The sequence below is a fragment of the Pseudopodoces humilis genome, chromosome 12 (assembly GCF_049639895.1).
Source record: "Pseudopodoces humilis isolate 2021_Gansu_Grassland_sample_001 chromosome 12, ASM4963989v1, whole genome shotgun sequence".
Taxonomy (NCBI): domain Eukaryota; kingdom Metazoa; phylum Chordata; class Aves; order Passeriformes; family Paridae; genus Pseudopodoces; species Pseudopodoces humilis.
The window spans coordinates 4,542,277-4,561,698 of NC_142211.1; the positions used below are offsets into that span (position 1 = coordinate 4,542,277).

The 19,422-nt window shown below is 43.8% G+C and overlaps 1 protein-coding gene and 1 pseudogene across 1 annotated transcript in view; one reads left to right on the forward strand and one right to left on the reverse strand.

Moving 5' to 3' along the window:
• LOC148183294 (E3 ubiquitin-protein ligase KCMF1-like) overlaps window positions 1–19,422 on the reverse strand; it is a 146,037-nt gene that overhangs the window by 85,718 nt on the left and 40,897 nt on the right. The window lies entirely within an intron of this gene.
• LOC148183296 (uncharacterized) overlaps window positions 18,847–19,422 on the forward strand; it is a 36,857-nt pseudogene continuing 36,281 nt past the window's right edge.

Here is a 19,422-nt window from a genome sequence, read left to right on the forward strand (position 1 = left end):
ATTCTGTAGACCAGGGATTCTGGGGCAGGGAGAGTTAATGAAACCCTTAGCTGAAGCCAAAAAGTAGGAAGAATTTGAACCTTTGACATGGGGCCCAGAAAGAAAGCAAGCATTTGGAACTGTCAAGAAAGCTTTAATGAGTGCACTGGCATTAGATTTGCCAGACTATATTAAGCCTTTTTATTTGCATAGACATGAGAGAAAGGGAGTAGCTAGTGGAGTAAATACACAGCAACTCGGATCACATTAGATGACTGTAGCATATTATTCAGCTAAGTTAGATCCTGTTGGATCTGGTACTCCTCAGTGTACTAGGGCTATAGTCACAGCAGATGAGATGGTAGAAAAGAGCCATTCTTGGATTTGAGGACATCAGCTGTACATACTCATGCCACATGAGGTGGAAATATTGTTGAATTAATATGCAACTCAGGCCCTACCACCACAAAGAACTCATATGTATGAGCTTATTTTGCTGATGGCAGACAACATAATTTTAAGACATTGCAATCCCTTGAACCCTGCTATGTTCTTGCCATTGCCAGATGGTACTCCACACTAGGATTGCAGAAGACTCCTTATGACACCTAGCAAACCATGGGAGCATTTAAAAGATGAACTTATGTTAAACCTTGATTTAACCCTGTATGTGGATGGATCCTCATATTACCAGGATGGAAAGTGTGTGATGGGATATGTAGTTCTGGATGACAAAGGTGTAAGAGAGTCAGAAGCCTTGCTAGCAGAAATAAGTGCACAAGGTGCAGAACTGATAGCCCTTATACAAGCAGTGAAACAAGGTAAAAACAGGTGACTGAATATTTATACTGACTCACTATATGCTTTTGGATTGTCATACTGCAGGGATGCTATGGAAGGAGAGAGAATTTCTAACTACAGCAGGAAAAGAAATGGCAAATGGAAAAAGAGATAAAGAAACTGCTAAAGGCTATACATTTCCCAGAGCAAATATCAGTGATACACTGCGCAGCTCATACCCCAAGGAAATGCCCTGGCCAATGCCACAGCAAAAGCAGCAGTCAGACAGCAGGTACAGCTTTTTATGCTTGTGACTCCAAATCTGGAAGGACTGAACTTACCAGGTATAACTGAATTATCTAAAGAGGTATGACTGGAGAAGAAACTGGGAAAAGCGAGAAGCTGTCCAAGACAGATGGAGTGTGAACAACTGGATGAAAGGCTGTTTTACTGAATAAAGTATTTATTGGTCATTGTAAGATGGTTCCACAATCAATCTCACAGCAGCACTGAAAACATCACAAACCAAGTGCCATGAATGTGGGCAGCACTGGGAATTTATGCTGCTGCAAAAAGGATTGTGGGGGGTTGCAAAACTTGTCTGCATTTAATTGTTACCAAGACCCTTGATCATACATAAGGGTGTACAATCCCCAGCATACTTTCCTTTTCAGTACATGATTATGCAGACATGCCATCATCATTAGCATATAAGCATTTGTTGGTGACAGTGGAGCAATTATTGGGGTGGGTGGAAGCTTTTCCTACCCAAAAGGAAGGTTCAGGAACCATAGTAAAAATTTTACTGAAGGAAATAATTCCTAGGTATTGAGTAACAGAAATAACAAATTCAGATAGTCTGACATTTTGGAGCAGCTATACGCATTCAAATATTTAAGGCATTGGGAATTTTACAACAGTTATATACTCCTTAACAATCCCAATTGTCAGGGAATGTAGAGAGGATGAATAGGACAATCAAAGAAAATTTAGCCAAAGTATGTATGCACACAGCATTAAAACGGCCAGAGGCTCTAAAACTAGTTTTATGAAAGATAAGAAATGCACCCAAGCAACCCACAGGACTATGTCTGCCAGAAATATTGTTTGGAAGACATTTGGCAGTGCCTGGGACTTGTATCTTGGCAAGTACCAGCCTATTAGATGGAGATGAATGGGTGACACAATAGATATTGTATGCGCAACAAACTTTTGAAACTTACAGGAGACAAGCTTATTGGTATCAGGGAGTGCCACTTGAAATAAAAGCATATTATATTCAACCTGGAGATCAAGTATGGGTAAAAAATTATCAGAGAAAGAATAAATTTGAACTGAAATGGTCCTTACACTGTATTACAGCATACTTATTATGCAGTAAAGTTGCATGAAAAGATTCCTGGATTCATCATTCACTTGTAAGAAGGCTGGTCACTGACAGCCACAGAAATTGCTAACTTCATGTTGCATCCCATGATAGTCTTGTTGGGTTTGATTTTGTTATATCTATCACTTACATTAATATTATATATTAAAATATTGAAAATGAATAGGCACTTTGAGAAATTCTAGGAATTCTGTCTAAAATATTAGCAGGCATGCTGATTAAAACCAAAGGAGGGATTGTTGGGAATTAAAATAAGTTTACCTATAGAATATTAGAAATTAATTGTGTAGGTTTAAGTTCAATTGTAACTTGCTCACAGCTTAGCACTAGTGGGCCCTACTCAAAACTTGGCATAGGTACACTTTAAATGAACTCCATTCATTATCATGAATGGCTAAGCAGGGGAGGAAATAGAGAAAGACTGGATACCTTCATTTAAGGGGTTGAGACCCTGGTACTGAGAAGAGGGTGCAAAGGCTGGCCCAAACTGAAGAGCAGCTAATGGCCTGCCCATGTGGACATGGAGAAAGAATACAATGAGGTGCTAGAAGATCCCAGACCATAAATCACCATTGGACCAAGTGGTGCATGCAGTGCACATGAAGATCAGGTGCACAGACTGTAAAAGTATAAAGGCCCAAGGATTTCTTTGTTCAGAGTACCTCTCTGGAGGCACTCAGCTCGAGCTGAAATAAACTGACTGCCTCACAACCCAGGGTCTGAACTCTTCTTTAACAAAAAGTATAAATCATTTTTCCTCGTAAGCTCTTACCTTTACACAACGCTAGGTGGAAACTGGCTGTTTTATCTAAAAGGTTGTGATAGTTTGGCATTTAGGGAAAGATGTGGGAAACACCCACGGAAGTGATTTCTCTGAGAGAGGCTGCTGGGAGTTTCTTCTCTGCTTGAGATCAGGCCAATAGCTGTCCAGTTCTGAGATCTAACAGCATTTTGCACCACTGAAAAGTAAGTTCACCTTTGTGAATACCACCTTTTAAAAATCCAAGCCCGGGAACTTCTTCCTCTTTCTTTCCGGCCTTGAAAAGTAGCAGAACTCTGGTGCGGCTGGCCCACTCCCCTGAGGCCTGTGCGGGGGGCTGGGCTGTACTCCAGTGGCTCCCAGGCGGGGGATGGAGACTTCGGAGGACCCCCCAGGCCAGGCCAAGCTGTGTTGCAATGCTGGCTTCTCCTGGGAAGCCCTCCAGGTCCCGTTCTGGTGGGGTGGCCGAAGGCCTTCCCGGGGGGGGGCCCCCGGCCCTAGGCTGGGCCAGGCCACGGCTGCTGACATCTCACCAACATCCTCCCCCTGGCTTGCACAGGTCCCTCCCAGCAGCTGCCGGCCTGAAATCTGACACCATGACTGCCTGCCGCGGCTTTGTGCCAGATTTAACCCTTTCACTACACAGATGAGACCTGCAGAATTTGATCCTCTCTCCAAAGAGAGAAAAAGACAGGAGCGATCAACATGTACAGAGACAACATGAAACATCAAGGTCAAAAGAAGGAGTCAAGCCTCAGATGGAAGGAGAATGAGGAGATGCTTTAATAAACTGAAATATTCTTTTGGTAGGGTCTTGGAGATGGACAATAATGTTCTGAAAAATAACTCCTTTAATTCATGAAAGAGTATTTGGGGGGAATGAAGTATTCAATCTGTAGGTCTGAGCAAAGATATCCATTGATGAAGCTAAGCAGATGATGGAGTAGCTGTGATCCCATGAGAAGCTTGAAGAGAGAGAGAGATGAGAGCTGAGAAAGACCCTTTGTCCCCAGGGAGGGAAGAAGAAAATCTCTGTTCCCAGAGATGATCACAGAGACAGATGGAGAGAACTTTTGCCTTTGAATAACTAATCCTTAAAATAATACCCCTTGAGTTCATGGCCCATGGACACACCTCTAGGAGGGCTGTGAAAATGGGAGGAGGGCACAATGGCAGAATTTCTGCCAGGGTGGCGGCCATTTATAGAAATTAAAAGCCATAAGAAAACTGTTTCTAGTGGAGAACTCTCCATGGAATGCCAAGAGAAAACTCCTCTCCCTACAAGAACTGATGAAAGACTATTGTATAGTTGGTACTATAACATCCAAGGTTTTCTCTGCATTGTCAGTTGAGAAAGGAAAAAGGTTGGGTGGGGGGAGAAAAGGTTTCTGGAGGTTTTATTCTGATTTCTTATTCTTGTAGTCCTGTTAATAAAGTTTCTTTTTTCCTTTTAAGTTTTAAGCCTGTTTTGCCCTTCTCCTAATCCATATCTCAGAGCAAGAAATGAGTAAGTGCCCTGGCGATTTTAGCCAGTGCTAAAACCCACCACATTATTTGGTGCATTGGCTGGGAAACTCAAATTGGTGAATCTAAACTACTATAAGGGTACACTCAATTAGGAGGTGCTGAAGCTGGTAGCTCAGTACAGGCAAGGCTACCACAGTACCAGGTCGAAAAAGAAGCAAGACTAAGTGAGAGTATATTTCAAATTGGCACACTTGCACAAAATATGTGCTTACAAAGCCAGCCACACAGAGCAATACAGAAAAATACAGCAGCACTCTCACAAACAGCACTAATGGCCTGTTCCTCTTTCCGGCTGATCAGGATGAAAGATCATTAAGGGAAAATACATGCATATGCACAATAAGAATCCCTCCAGTAGCTAGCCCATGTTCTGGGGTGACTTTATGATGCTGAATTGTATCCCCATTCATCTGTTTAGTCCAGAAATAAGTTTTGTGCCTTTAAAATTAAATCTGAGAGCAAAGGGGGAGAGAAGGAAAAGCGGTGGAATTTTTTTGTGGCTGTATTCAAAAACATAGAGATAAGAGCTTCAGCTCTCTCTCTCTCTCTTGGTGCGTGTTGTCTTCAGCACAGACAGTGGGAGAGAGCTCTCCTTTGCTTTTAGTTATTGTTTTTAGGTAGCTGAGGCAGAGAAGTTCCCCAGACTGTAGCTCCAAAACATTTGCAGTACATCAAGAACATCATTGTGTGAGGGAACAGGGCAGCAAAAAATATTTCAAAAAAAAGAGGAAATCATCCAAATTCTCCTAAAAGCTGCTTTCAATGGATGCTAACTCTGAAGCAGACAGCATAGTGCCTGTGGAAATTGCAGGCCACATGGCTTTCTCAGTCTTGCCTGGAAAAGTGGCCTGGGAATTCATAAGGAGGAATTAAAACAATCCTCAGAGATAGGGAACAGCCTTGCAGGTGCTGTTTGTCTGTTCCTTGTTTTCTGGCAAGAGAGGGTCGAGGGGTGGTGTACCCCACTGACCAATGATGGTGATGTGTTAGTTTACTGACCAATAAGAGTTTTCCTTTCTGTACTTTCACGTATCGGTCTATAAAAAAGACCTGAAGCAATAAACTGGGAGAAATTCTCCTGATTGACTCCCAAGAGAGTCTGTGTCGTTCTTCTCGCCGTTCCTAATAGAGTGACAGCTTTCGCCATCAAAAAGAGTAAAGTTTAAGGACCTGCTCAAAAGATCCAGTTCCTAAGAGTGAAGTGGCAAGATAGATGACGCCAAATTCCCACCGATGTCATGAACAAAATCACAACACCTCCACCAACCAACAAAAAAGAAACACAAGCTTTCCTAAGTGCCATAGGCTTTTAGAAAATGCATGTTCCTGAATACAGCCAAATTGTAAGCCTTCTTTACCTAGTTACCTGCAAAAAAAACTACTTTCCAGTGGAGCCCTGAACAATAGCAAGCCTTTGCCCAAATTAAGCAAAAGATTGCTCATGCAGTAGCCCTTGGCCCAGTCAGGACAGGACCAGATGTGAAGAACGTGCTCTACTCTGCAGCCGAGAGCCATGGTCTGTCCTGGAGCCTTTGGCAGAAGGTGCCTAGTGAGACGCGAAGCTGACCACTGGTATTCTAGAATTGAAGCTACAGAGAGTCCAAAGCCAAATACACCCCAACAGAAAAGAAAATTTTAGCAGCCTATGAAGGAGTCCAAGCCACCTCAGAGGTAACAGATACTGAAACACAACTCCTCCTAGTACCCCGACTACCAATGCTGGGGTGGATGTTCAAAGCAAAAGTTCCCTCTATCCACCATGCCACCAATGCCACATGGAGCAAAAGGATTGCTCTCATTTCACAGCACGCCTGTACTAAAAAATTTAATCGCCCTAGAATTTTGGAAATAATTACAAACTGGCCCAAAAGTAAAAACTTTGGTCTCACTGGCAAAAAGAAACAACAGCAAGTGACACGTGCTGAAGAAGCTCCACCATACAACCAACTGCCAGCAGAAGAAACACGCCAGGCTCTTTTTACTGATGGTTCCTGTCGCATCGTAGGAATGAAACAAAAGTGGAAAGCAGCCGTATGGAGCCAAACATGACAAGTTGCAGAAGCTGCTGAAAGAAAAGGTAGATCAAGCCAACTTGCTGAACTCAAAGCCGTTCAACTAATCCTAGACATTGCTGAAAGAAAAAAGTGGCCAAAAGTTTACCTCTACACTGATTCATAGATGGTAGCTAATGCTCTGTGAAAATGGCTAGAGAGGTGGAATAAGACTGATTGACAGCCTAAGAGAAAACCAATCTGGACTGCTAAAGAGTAGAAAGACATCACTGCCCGAATAGAAAAACTATCTATGAAAGTCTGCCATGTAAATGCTCATGTCCCCAAGAGTAGGGCTAATGAAGAGCACCAAAATAATGAGCAGGTAAATCAAGCTACAAAGATAGAAGTGTCAAAGATAGACTTAAATTGGCAACACAAAGAAAAATTATTCCTAGCTCGATAAGCTCATGATGCCTCAGGTCATCAGGGTAGAGATGCCACCTATAAGTGGGTACAAGACCAAGGAGTGAATTTAACCATAGACAATATTTCTCAAGTTATCCATGACTGTGAGACATGTGCTGCAATCAAGCAGGCCAAGCAAGTAAAACCCCCCCCTATGATATGGTGGGCAGTAGTCCAAATATAAATATAGAGGCCTGACAAATTGACTACAACACATTGCCCCAAACACGCCAAGGTAAGCACTACGTGCTCACAATGGTAGAAACCACCATAAAATGGTTAGAGACCTATGCTGTGCCTCACACTACAGCCTATAACACCATCCTAAGTATTTAAAATCAAGTCCTTTGGAGACATAGTACCCCTGAGAAGACTGAATCAAACAACAAGACTCATTTTAAGAACAGGACACTAAATGATTCACATGAACGCCTCTCAGTGTTAGAACAGGAAAGAACCAACTTTTGTTCTCTGAGTCCAGTATTTATAGATACTCGACAATGACCAGGGATTGGATAACTGAGTTACCACCTTTCCAAGCACACTGATCATGCAAAATGTCCATCAAAAGACGTTTCTTAGAAGGAATGTGATAAACAACTTATGTTTATAGAACTTTCATGGGAAAGTAACTAAAACTATGAAAACATTATCAGAAGGCTTTAGTTTTCAGGGCGACACACCTGGACTAGGGAACATGGCATTAAATGGGTATACCATATCCCCTATCATGCACCAACTGCAAGCAAAGTTGAGAAATACAATGAACTGTTAAAAACCACCTTAAAAGCATTGGGTGGGGGATCTTTCAAAATTAGGAGCAGCATCTAGCAAAAGCCACCTGGTTAATTAACACCTGAAGTTCCACCAACAAATCAAGCCCAACCCAATCTAAGCCCCTGCATACAGTAGACAAAGTCCCAATGATACGTGTCAGAGGTCTGTTAGGGAAGACTGTTTAGATCAATTCTGCCTTGAATACCAACAAACCCATTCATGGAGTTGTCTTTGCTCAAAGACCAAGCTGCACATGGTGAATAATGCAGAAAAATGGAACAACACGATGTGTACCTCAAGGACATCTGATTGTTGGATGAAAACCATGTGTAAATATCACTGTTTACTAAATGTCATTGCCATTGTCTGTACATAACTGTATACTCTATATATATATATATAAATGGATGGATAAATGCATGTGTGTGTAGAATTAGAATATATGGTAGTTTTGGTAGTAAGCTGATGATATGGGGATAAGGGGTGGAATGTCCTAGGGTGACTTTATGATGCTGAATTGTATCCCCATTCATCTGTTTAGCCCAGAAATAAGTTTTGTGACTTTAAACTTAAATCTGAGAGCAAAGGGGGAGAGAAAGAAAAGTGGTGAAATTTTTTTTGCGCCTGTATTCAAAAACTTAAAAGAAAAGAGCTACAGCTCTCTCTCTCTCTCGGTGCATGTTGTCTGCAACAAAGATAGCGGGAGAGAGCTCTCCTTTGTGTGATAAATGTAACCTTGGATAAAAATTCGTGAAAGAATAAATAAGTATATAACTGGATTTGTAACAATGTAAAAATTATATAAAATATAGTGTGGCCTAAGAATTTCCCCAAACCCAGCAGTAACTACCTATTCAGGTGGTAACGACCCTAGGAGACGTTCATCAGCCTGAAAGAAAGAGCAGGACACAAACAATTAAGCTAAACAAAGAAAGGAGCCAGGCCGAGATGGCCATCGACTCCACACCGCACTGGGGCACCCCTTCCTGCAAGCCCCGACTGAAGATGCAATCAGGCCAAACAATAAGAAGATCCCAGCCGAGATATCAATCGACTCTGCACCGGACCTAGACACTTCACCCTGAGAGCCCAACCGAAGATACAATCAAGAAGCACTCAGAACCTTTCACATGCGAGAGGACTCTGCCCAGTCGTCTATTGATTCAGTTCCACGGTTCCAGGAAATTCATTCAACCAGCCATCTAAACTCTTTGTTGAACAGTAACTGCTCGGAGTTTTGGCCTCAGGACACAAAATCCCTATAAAAACCCCGGACAGTCTACCCTCCTTCGTGGATTTGGGTAAATCTGTACCTCCGGGTATAGACGTCTCCCTATCCACCCAGCGCTGCGCTGATTTATTGTGGTTTTTTCTCTCATTGTTTGTGATTGAAATTGTTTTATAATAAATCGCTTTTTGTATTTACCCTATTTTGCCATTACATTTATAACAGATTGGTGCCGTGACTCGGATCGGAGAAACTGCGGGGAATCTCACTGCCCAGGACGGGTACCCCCGCTGATTTTGGCAGCCTGGTGAGTTGAGAACCCCCGTAGCTCGTTCCGACGTCCGAACTAAATTTAGGCTGAGATAAAACCACAATAAAAAGGAAACGGATCCGGAGCGGAGAGCTCGGGAAGGCACGGAGCCTTCGGGAAGCCGCGGCTTGTTTTGCTCGTAAAACGTCTGTTGTGCACAAAGACACCCACGCAGGAAAATAGCTGTAAGCACTGCTGGTTGGGTGGGCGATCGGGCGAGTGTGTGAGACGTGATCTGATCACGGGGCGAGTGTGGACTTCAAGGCCGCGTTTCCATCCTCCCACGAGGGAATTGGCCGGCCGTGAAGGAAGCGATCCAGAGTGAAAGCTTTTTTTCTCGACACACACTTGTAAAAACCTGAGGCCAAAGGGTGTCTCGGGGGACTGATCGCAAGGAACTAAAAGGGGAAGGATACGTCCTGTCGAGCTCGGGAACTGGTAAACCCCTTTAGTTAACAGACCCAGGTAGAGGTCCGGAAGAGGATCAAAAGTACCGATTACAAGAGACCTCAGCTCAGCTCGCTGAAGGGTGAGTATCGGCAAAATTTTGATTCCTAGAGTAAGTACACAATGCAGAAACTGATACCGACTCACGGAGAAGTCGAAGACAGGTAAGAAAATATATATTTGCGAAGTATGGGGCAGAAAAAGAGTAAGCTTCAAAGAAGAAGCACAGGGAAAAATTCCTCCAATCAGGGGGAGGAATCACCAGACATCCTGCTGGAAAGTCCCTTGGGGTGGATGCTAAAACACTGGGAAGATTGTCCCCAGAGGAAGGGGAAATCAAAGGCAAAATTGATACATTACTGTATGGAGGTTTGGGGAGGACAGGAGTTGAGAAGTCACCTCACTTGGCCAGTGTTAGGCACATTTGAAAAATGGACGTGTAATAAGTTATTCTCCTATGTGGAGAACAAGGTCCCCTCAGATCCTGAGGAGAGGGAATATGCTAAGCTCTGGGTAAACGTCAGAGTAGGGCTATTCCCAATGAAACAAAAAGAAAAATGTGAGTCGAGAGCTGAGTCCTGGGAACCCCTCGACCACTTACCACCCCCATATCATGGACCGGCGGGACCTTCCTCTGTAGATCAAGTGGTGCCTTCAGCACCCTTGGGCCCCCGAGACCAACCCACTGAGATACATGTGTCTCAAGCGGGAGACTCGGTGCCTGCAGCGATGCCGGCAGCCCTTCCCCTTTCCCCGCCTGCAAACACCGTAGCCACAGTAGCCTCTTCGGAGGTTTCTCCTGCACAAGGCTGGGGATCACTCTATCCGCCCTTGCCGGTCCAGCCGCCACAACCGGGACCCTCCCATATAACGGAGGGGATCCCTCCCGTCAACCGGGTGGCGGCGGAGTTCCCACAATTGATAACGGGGAGGCAACCCACAATCACCAACTCCCCTCCCGCAAGTAGAACCCGTTTGAGAGCGAGAATGGTGGATAATGAATGGGGAGAGAGTGAAGAAGGGCACCGGTTGTTCCCTCTTAGGGAAGTACCGACGGCCCCGGGAGTGATCGGTTTTGTGAATGTACCCCTTAACTCTGGAGATGTAAGGGCATTTAAGAAAGAGATGGGGCGGTTGTTGGATGATCCTTTTGGTGTGGCTGAGAGGTTAGACGAATTTTTAGGGAGTAGTATTTATACCTTTGACGATCTTATGGCAATCCTAAGATCATTGTTTAATCAGGAGGAAAGAGAGATGATTAAACAAGCCGGTATCAGAGACTGGGACAGACGCAATCCACAGGGGACGCCAGGTAACCAGAAATGGCCTAGCGTAAGCCCGAGCTGGAATGCACAGACGGAGGAAGGCAGACGGAACATGATGGATTTAAGGAGCATAATTGTACAAGGTATAAGAGAAGCGGTCCCTAGGGGCCAGAATATTAGCAAAGTTTTTGGACAGTGTCAAGGGAAAGAGGAATCACCCACTGAATGGATCGAGAGATTACGGCGAAGTTTACAGATTTACTCTGGGACTGACCCGAACTCTCCTGTGGGGGAGGTTCTGTTAAAAACACAATTCGTTGCTAAATCTTGGGAGGACATTAGGAGAAAATTAGAAAAGATCAAGGGGTGGCAAGATAAAAGCCTCCAGGAGCTCCTAAGGGAAGCTCAAAAAGTATACATGAGGAGAGAAGATGAGAAGCAGAAATTGCAAGCTAAGGTTTTAGTAACTGCGGTAAAAGAGGTCCAGAAACAAGAGCAGATGCAGGGTAAGTTTAAAACACTACCCGGAAAAAGTCGAGGTTCTCACCGGGCAGCCCCAGCCCCACGGAGAGAACCCCCTGAATGCTACTACTGTAAACAGGTAGGACACGTTCAGCGGAATTGTAAACAAAGAATAAAAGATGAGAAAATTTTTCAGGAAGATTAGGGGTGTCAGGGGCTCTTTAATTTGGGGACCGGAACATCCAAGGAGCCCTTGATAAAATTAAAAGTGGGCCCCCAACGACAGGAGGTAAGTTTTCTTGTGGATACTGGGGCAGAGAGAAGTACCCTGCAGGAATTGCCATACGGATGTGTGGCTAGCAGAGAAAAAGTTTTTGTAATCGGTGCAAAGGGAGACCCCTTTGAAGTGCCTGTAATAAAAGATGCGGAAATAGAATCTGAAAATAAAATTTGCTTAGGGAATTTACTATTAGTGGAAGAAGCAGATTACAATTTGTTAGGAAGGGACATGATTGTCGCTTTAAGAATTAATATCATGATTAAAAATTCTGAATTGGTGGTGAAAATATTTAAGTTGACTCCTAAAGATGAGGAGAAAATAAACCCTGAAGTATGGCATTCAAAGGGAGAGGTAGGAAAGCTAGATATCAAACCTATCAAAATAGAAATCGAGAACTCTGAGGACCCTATAAGGGTTAAACAATATCCCATCCCGATGGAGGGAAGAAGGGGGTTGAAACAAGTAATTGATGACCTCCTAAAAGGGGGAATTTTAGAACCTTGCATGTCTCAACATAACACCCCCATCCTGGCTGTAAGGAAGACGGATGGTAGCTTCCGATTGGTCCAGGACCTACGAGCGGTAAACGCTAGGACCCGGACTAGATTCCCGGTGGTGGCCAACCCCTATACCTTACTAAATAGACTCTCACCGGAGGATGTGTGGTACAGTGTGATTGATTTGAAAGATGCTTTTTAGACTTGCCCTCTGGATGAAAGGAGTAGAGATTATTTTGCATTTCAGTGGGACGACCCAGATACAAACCGAAAGCAACAGCTAAGGTGGAAGGTCCTCCCCCAGGGGTTCGTGGAGTCTCCAAACCTTTTCGGGCAAGCTTTAGAACAAATGTTAACCCAATTTGTTCTTGAGGACAGGACAAAGCTTTTGCAGTATATAGATGACTTGCTAATAGCTGGACCGACTGAAGAGAGCGTGAGAAAAAGCACGATTGCCTTGTTGAACTTTCTAGGAAAGAAGGGTTTGAAAGTCTCAAAATCCAAGCTGCAATTCACAGAGCCCGAAATAAAATACCTCGGACATTGGATATCTCAAGGGAAAAAAAAAAAAATTAGACCCAGAGAGGGTAGCAGGCATCCTTGCATTACCTGCACCAAAAACAAAAAGGCAAATTAGACAAATTCTAGGGCTCTTGGGATATTGCAGGCAGTGGATTGAGGGTTTCAGTGAAAAAGTGAAGTTTTTATATGAAAGATTAAACACTGACAGGCTGAAGTGGACTGAACAGGATGAGTCTAATTTCCAGAAATTAAAAACTGTTCTTATGACTGCCCCGGTACTAACTCTACCAGATACGAATAAAGAATTCCAGTTGTTTGTGGATGTGAGTGGACAAACAGCACAGGGAGTCCTGACTCAGGAATGGGCAGACAAAAAAAAGCCTATAGGGTTTCTTTCAAAAATCTTAGATCCTGTTAGTCGGGGTTGGCCTATGTGTTTACAAGCAATTGTAGCAGTGGCTCTGTTGGTGGGAGAGGCAAAGAAAATAACTTTTGGGGCTCCCCTGGTAGTTTACACTCCCCACGATGTGAGAAACATATTGCAGCAAAAAGCAGAGAAGTGGCTGACTGATTCCAGGCTTCTAAAATATGAAGCCATCTTAATCAGCTCACCCGGTTTGAAATTGAAAACCACTTCTGCACAAAATCCTGCTCAGTTTCTATTCAGAAAAATTAGTACATGATTGTTCTGAGATTGTAGAGCTGCAGACCAGATAAGTTACATCAACGCCAACTGTGATTGTTTTCCGTTTATACATTTTAAATGTGCTTATTGTAAACAAATTTGGGTAACCCACTGTTGGGGAGAGTACAAGCCTAAGGGATTGTGTACCGATTGTCTGACTAAAGAACAGGAGCTGACTAGCCGTTTCTTAATACTTGTCACCCGGGCGGGGTTTTTAGAACTTGACTCTCCTGAGTGGTACCTGCTTTTTCAAAAGGGGATTAGAGGTAAACTAGACTCCAAGGCAGAAGCTTTAGAAATCGAGTGCCAAAACACACTCAAGGTACCATGCAGGACAGACAAGATTAAGTCGTCTCGGTGGGCTGCTTTCAAAAGAAGGTACGCCATAAGGACTACAAGGGCCCCTGAAGAATATCCTTGCTGCCGAGAAGATGGTAATCCCCGCCGTATATTTCTATACGGGCGAAGGGCAAGGCAGAGAGATACACCGGTGGGGAATCCTGACTGTCCTGAGTCTAGCCGTGTGCTTGGCCGAGAGAATGATTCCGGAGGTACCTCCGGGGGAGCGTCTCCTGGGGAAGTGTGAGCAGTGTCGGACTGCCACAGATACCAGACGAATAATTAACTGTCCTCCGGAACGTTGTTTGTCTAACGGCACTCAGTATAATCTTTGTGAATTAAAGGTGGAGGTCTGGTGTTACCACTCAGGGGCAGGTTTTAAGGACGGGCAGTCTAAGACTCCTATGAGAAGAAAAACCAAAGCTACCCACTTCAGGTATAAGAGAGAAGTGGGAATGCTTCCTCCAATTCCAATCTGCAGCCAATGTAACAAAACTGTCTGGATAGGAAGAAAAAGACAATCCACCTTTTTAGCATATTATAAAGTCAACCCTTTGTGTTACAATAAAGCAAACTTAAAAATGTGTACCATAAGGGGGAAAGTGTATTGAGAAGGTAAAAATTTAAAACATGAAGAGAAAGCCTCCTTTAGTAATGAACCGATAATTCTTGATTTGTTAAAAAGTGATGATAACCGAGTATGTTTGCAATTCGATCAAGTGTTCTGCTTCTCCAGAGATGAGGAAGGGATGGACCCTGAAAACAAAATAAAACAACTAACCCTAGAATTAAAGAGGCGAGAAGTGGAAATTCGGAAAAAGAAACCAGAACAAGAGAGGCTTAACTCTCTTAGTGAGCACTATGAGCAATTAGAGAGACAATACAGCAATTGGGGATTGCCAGCCCGCAACCAGAATCTTTTCATAGACCTAATGCAAGAAATAGCCACAGAATTAGGTCTATATAACTGTTGGATCTGTGGCAGTTTAAAATCGGCTGAAAGGTGGCCTTGGAAGGGAGAGGGACTCACCCCAGAGCAACTCCTAAAATGGGAAGGCTCTAAAATGTCAAAAACAAAACAAAGACCCGAGGGATGGGTTATAGACCAAAGGATAATTGGTACCGTCTGCATTAGCAGAGAAGGAAAAGAATTCACTGATTTAGTAGGTTATACCCCGTGTATAAACACACTCACAGTGAATTCTGACAGTAAATCAAAAACTTAGCAACCTGAACCACCCGCGGGCTATTGGAGTCGCACCCGGGGTAATCACTGCGAATGGGTTGAAATAATTGAACTATGTTGGTACAAAAGCTCTGGGGCCAATCCCTTCCAAGCACTAGAAGGCCTGAAAGAATATTGGGATGATCCGTCAAGAACAAACAAAGGCTGGGAAGCTCCCGATGGCATTTACTGGTTATGTGGCAAAAAAAGCATATAGTGAGCTACCTAAGAAATGGAAGGGGTCTTGCACTCTCGGAATAATTAGACCCTTTTTCTTTACCCAGAACAGAAAGTAAATTGCTGGGAGCTCCCCTCTTTGAAACATTAAATAGACAAAAAAGGGAATTAAAACAGGAACTACCCATGGCAGGAGGCAGTCAAAAATGGAAAGAAGAATGGCCTGCCGAAAGGATCATTAAGTATTATGGGCCTGCCACTTGGGCAAACGATGGCAGTTGGGGTTACAGGACTCCCATTTACCTTCTCAACAGACTTATCAGGTTACAAGCGGTAGTAGAAGTGGTTTCCAACCACACCTCAGAGGCCCTAGAACTCCTAGAGAAACAACATTCACAAATGAGAGCTTTTGTGTACCAAAACAGACTAGCTCTCGATTATTTGTTAGCCGAGGAAGGAAGAGTATGCGGTAAATACAATGAATCCGAGTGTTGCATGGAAATAGATGATTATGGAGAGACAATAAAAGGACTAGCTGCCGAAATAAAAAAGGTAGCACATGTGCCAGTTCAAAAATGGAACTCAATTCTGCAAGCCTCCTGGTGGGACCAGATATTTAGACAGGGGGCTTGGTGGAAAAAGTTAGTGTTCTTTATATCTTGTTCAATTGCCGGAATCATCTTTCTCCCGTGTTTGATTCCTTGCTTCATCAGGTTGATTCATTCTGTTGTGTAAGGAATGCAAATTGCCACTCTTCCAATTGACCCAGAAAAGGCACCAGGGAAACCCACTCTTTTCTCTAAACTAATGAAGTTAGAGGAGAAAAGAGAGAACCAGAAGGCAGTTGAAGCCTTAAAGAAATTTGAAAATAAAAACAACCCTTCTCAAGAATACTGTGAGAATTCACTTACAGACTGGGAAAAAGACAAATATAGTTAAAACTACACAGTTCTCCCTCAATAGAAATGAATGAAATAACACGAATTTTAATGTGATAAATTATTAGGCGGGGGACTGTGATAAATGTAACCTTGGATAAAAATTCGTGAAAGAATAAATAAGTATATAACTGGATTTGTAACAATGTAAAAATTATATAAAATATAGTGTGGCCTAAGAATTTCCCCAAACCCAGAAGTAACTACCTATTCAGGTGGTAACGACCCTAGGCGATGTTCATCAGCCTGAAAGAAAGAGCAGGACACGAACAATTAAGCTAAACAAAGAAAGGAGCCAGGCCGAGATGGCCATCGACTCCACACCGCACTGGGGCACCCCTTCCTGCAAGCCCCGACTGAAGATGCAATCAGGCCAGACAATAAGAAGAGCCCAGCCGAGAGATATCCATCGACTCCGCACCGGACTTGGACACTTCACCCTGAGAGCCCAACGGAAGATAAAATCAAGAAGCACTCAGAACCTTTCACATGCGAGCGGACTCTGCCCAGTCGTCTATTGATTCAGTTCCATGGTTCCAGGAAATTCATTCAACCAGCCATCTAAACTCTTTGTTGAACAGTAACTGCTCGGAGTTTTGGCCTCAGGACACAAAATCCCTATAAAAACCCCGGACAGTCTACCCTCCTTCGTGGATTTGGGTAAATCTGTACCTCCGGGTATAGATGTCTCCCTATCCACCCAGCTCTGCGCTGATTTATTGTGGTTCTTTTCTCTCGTTGTTTTTGATTAAAATTGTTTTATAATAAATCGCTTTTTGTATTAACCCTATTTTGCCATTACATTTATAACATTTGCTTTTAGTTTTTTCAGCTAGATGAGGCAGAGAAGTTCCCCGGACTGCAGCTTTACTTTTTCTTAGGACTGATCAGCCTTGCTCTAGACTGAAAAGCCAGAAAAACACCAGAAGCTCATGCCTGTGACCCACCGGGGCTCAGGACAGCATTTTCCAGTACAAAAAGGACTGATAAGAGACTGAGTGAGCTGAGCTACACCCCACAAAAAGGACTCTCTCTCTAAATCTACCATCTCTTCAGAACAATAAAAAGTTCAGTTTTTTAATATTATTCATTTTCTCATATTTGTGAATATTTGCTTGTTAAATAAATAGTTTTTTCCACTTTTTTTAGAAAAAAAATATGTCTCCCAAACAGATGAAGGAAAGGTCCACTTGAATTTACTTTTGTCCTGGGTTGATTATGTTAAATTGTATCCCCATTCGTCCACCTAACCCAGACACAGGTTTTGTATTCTTAAAATTCCATCTAAGAGTAAAAGTGAGTGGAAAAGAAGCACCGAGTCTGTTATCAGAGACTGTACTTGCTTCCCCCCATCAGGAGTTTTGACTACAGCACAAACAAACAACAAGAGACAGATCGCCTTGGCTTTCCAACTAGCCAGAGCAGAGAGGTCTTCCTGGACTGTTTTCTTTCCCTTTTTCTGAAACAAATCGAACCTGCTCTGGACTGGGGACTCAGGGGAGCACCGTGAGCTTGCACCCGTGGACTACCGGGAGCCCAGCCTGGGCAGCAGCATTTTCCAGCGCCAGAGGGACTGATAACAGAGCGAACACCCACAGGAAAGAGACCCTCTGAAGTTTGTCATCTTTTCTGAACGGCGAGAGGTTTTGTAATTTGATATCGTTCATTTTTGTGCTGGGTAGTGCTGTGCCTGTGAAATAAACAGGTTTTTTCCACTTCTCTCAGAGAAATCTCTTCCCAAACCAGTTGGGGGGTGGGAGAAAAGGGCCACGTGGGTTTGCTTCCCGGGGGGGGCCCCCATTGGAGGTTTTCTCCCACATTTGCCCTAAACCAGGACAAATACATTTCATTGGCGCCCAGCGCGTGGCACGAGAGAGTGGAAAAACCCTGTACTGATTGTATTGAAGTGGCAATTACTTTGTATTGGGATAAGATAAAGCAGTCCCTAGCCATCCAGCCATGCTGCTTGAATTAATAATGTCTTTTGGGGTGCAGGCCTTCATCTGTTTCTGGTCGCTAGGCTTTTTTGAGGTTTTAATACCTTTATGGTCCCTTGGTTTATTTTCTTATCCACAACTAGCCCCGGTATTGTCCCTAACACATAGCTTTTACAGTAGAGGGACACGGATTAGAATAGCTATTGGGCTGGGCCTAGTGATTATGATTTCCAATAAGTTTATTCAGGTGCTGCAGTCTGTTCCAAATATAAAGGATTCATGGGTATGGCTATGCACCCAGTTTGTTAGAGGAGGAGCAGGGAATGAGGCTTTTCAACCTTTCCTTTCCTTCTTCTCCTCTGAATCGGTTACATCACTATTGGCGAGTGTTCAGTTTCCCCTGAATGTTAAAGAGACCATCTTTCGGGCATTTAATCTGGTAAGTTTCCTCTATACAGTCTTCAGCCTCTCTAGAATGAGGGCTGAGATTTCTAGAGGGACTGATGAGACCCCTGAACCAAGCATGGAAAATCCTGAGTGGGGTGGAGAATGGGAGGATATGGGCCAAATTCTGAAGGAATTTTCTGACCCTGTAGGTTGGGACTTTCCACATGAACAAATTCTGAATCCAGCTGAGGTATGGAAATACCTGAAAGAGAAGTGTCAGGATAATTCCAAAGAAAAAAAGATCATTGCAGTAAGCTGGGCCCTGGCATATGCATACCGTACATTGCTGGATACTGTAGGGCAGCAACCAGAAGAAAGGGGACAGGGAGATAAATCAACAGTTACCCCAATTACTCAGGCTGCAGCCAACCTCCCAGTTACAAAGCTGGTAGCTAAACCAGACAGCAAGCCTCAACCAATGGCTGTTGCTACTAGCACGAGAAGTGGAAAGTGCACAGACAAAACCAATCGACCAGTGGATGATGATGATGCAGGAGAAGGACCCTCAACGCCTCCTGACACAAAACCGAGAGTCAAAGCAACTGGCACAAGATCAGAGGCTAATATTGAGTCCTTTTCCCTGAAAGATCTTCGTGGCCTGAGGAAGGACTACACTCGACGACCTGATGAATATATAATTAGTTGGTTAGTCCGTCTGTGGGACCCCGCCGGTGAAGCTACAGTTCTGGATGGCACTGAAGCGAGGCATCTGGGATCCCTGTCACACGATCCGGTTATCGACCAGGAGATGATGAGGGGGCTAACCCTCGCAGTCTCTGGGCACGGGTCCATGAAAGTGTAGCCCAAAGATATCTGTGTGTAGATGACCTCTACATGCAGCAAACGCAGTGGAAAACCATCGAACAAGGGATCCAACGCCTGAGAGAAATGGCAGTGGCAGAGATTGTTTTTTCAGATGACATACCAACTAAGAATCCAGACTTGGTGCCATGTACATCCGTGATGTGGCGAAAATTGGTACGACTTGGGCCAC